General features: G+C 59.7%; 1 non-coding gene across 1 annotated transcript in view; it reads left to right on the forward strand.

Moving 5' to 3' along the window:
• The first annotated feature begins 1555 nt into the window (after positions 1–1555).
• The window catches only part of LOC126434708 (small subunit ribosomal RNA), a 1910-nt gene continuing 1696 nt past the window's right edge, over positions 1556–1769 (forward strand). Inside the window, exon 1 of the ribosomal RNA XR_007579425.1 lies at positions 1556–1769. This exon is cut by the window's right edge and continues 1696 nt beyond it. This is a non-coding gene — a ribosomal RNA (small subunit ribosomal RNA).

Genomic DNA, 1769 nt, shown 5'->3' on the forward strand with positions numbered 1-1769 from the left:
ATGCGGATGGCAGCAGGACGTACATGCTCAATGCCCTTCGCAGTTGTTCATTGGCATTCGCATGGCGAAGCACAGCCTACGTTGTGGTACGGCTTGTGTCAACTGTCCGCTGATGTTGTACGTCCAAATCACACACTGTACTGCACATTGGTCCTCATGTACTGAATGATACATCGTGGTACATGTGTGACCGTACCACGACTGCGCCAACAACGGCGAACCATACGGTCCAAATATTGTGCACTCAGCTACATGTCGTCTCCCTATAAGAGCTGGATTGCAGTATGGTATGCCGTGGATGGCGATCGGCATGAGCCGTCTGTTGATGTAGTGGCGCGTGTTGTCAGACGTAGTCGTCTCTTCTCACACACCGTGATAGCATGGTGCACTGCGTTCCACATCTGCGACATGCGACAGAGGCCGGTTGACAGTCGTTCGCGCAATGGACATCGCATACGTACGGGGGCCACCTTCCACGTGTTCGCGAAGCGTGCACATGTTGTTGCGTGTATGTGGGCAGACATAGTGTGTCGTGACACCTGACACAGGCATGCAACAATCGTTGAATTTGCAAATGGCGATGGACGTCTACGTTTGCTGGTGACGTTACGCAAATGAAGAACTGGTAAACCGTTGTGGTGCGGTTGTTCTCGCTAGAGGTGAATCAGTGATGGCGACGATCGGTTGAGCTACCAACCGGTTGTTTCAGCGATACCCACCATGCCCACGAACGTGAATGGCATGTGGGTGTGAAGCGATACGCGGCGGTGGCTGGGTGGGACCGTCCCCGGCCGGTGAGGGGGGGCCTCCCGGCGTGCTGGCCGCGCGGTGCGTGGGCGCACGCGCTACAGCCGGCTGGTGGGGGCGGCCAGTGGCAGGCGCGCCGGCCGACGGAGGCGGCAGGCGGCGTAGCTGCGCGCCGGCGCACCCTGCACGCGGCGCCGTGCGGCCAAAGTAGGTCCTCGCGGGCCCGGTGCGAAGCGCGGTGGACATCTGCAGTGTGCTGGTCCGATTGAGGACTGTGTGCGCTGAGGATGCGCCGCCGCCCGGCGCTCGGCGCCGCGACGCCGTCTGCTGCTCGGTCGCCTCTGCGGTTCTCGCAGGTGGATTGTATCGCAGCTGTGCGGACGTGTTGGCGCGTGCGCTGTGCTGGGAGAGTTCGCTTCGGCACCCAAGTGGGGCTTTTGTCCTTCTGTGGCGCTGGCGTTGGAGCTGCCGGCCACCGTAGGTGGCGCGTGTTGTCTCCCGCCGGCAATGCCACGACAGCACGCTCCCGGGCCTCTGTCGGCAGCGGCAAGCTCAGTTGGGAGCACGGGTGGTCGCACCTAAAGCGTCTACTCGCCAAACTCCGGGCGATTGCGCCTCTCTCGAACCCGACCAAGTACTTAGGACGGCGCTGCGCGCCGCCGGGACCTGAGAGGGTTTCGAGGTGTATTGTGCAGGGGAGCTCAGCCTCCTCCTGTTTGCAGAATAATTGAGCGGACGCTTGCGTGTTCGCGCGGGCCCCCGGGACACACTCCCGGGCGGCCGGCTGCTCAGCTCTAGTTGACGCAGCTCCCTGGTTGATCCTGCCAGTAGTCATATGCTTGTCTCAAAGATTAAGCCATGCATGTCTCAGTACAAGCCGCATTAAGGTGAAACCGCGAATGGCTCATTAAATCAGTTATGGTTCCTTAGATCGTACCCACGTTACTTGGATAACTGTGGTAATTCTAGAGCTAATACATGCAAACAGAGTCCCGACCAGAGATGGAAGGGACGCTTTTATT

Source organism: Schistocerca serialis, unplaced genomic scaffold, assembly GCF_023864345.2.
Source record: "Schistocerca serialis cubense isolate TAMUIC-IGC-003099 unplaced genomic scaffold, iqSchSeri2.2 HiC_scaffold_1193, whole genome shotgun sequence".
NCBI classification, from domain to species: Eukaryota; Metazoa; Arthropoda; class Insecta; order Orthoptera; family Acrididae; genus Schistocerca; species Schistocerca serialis.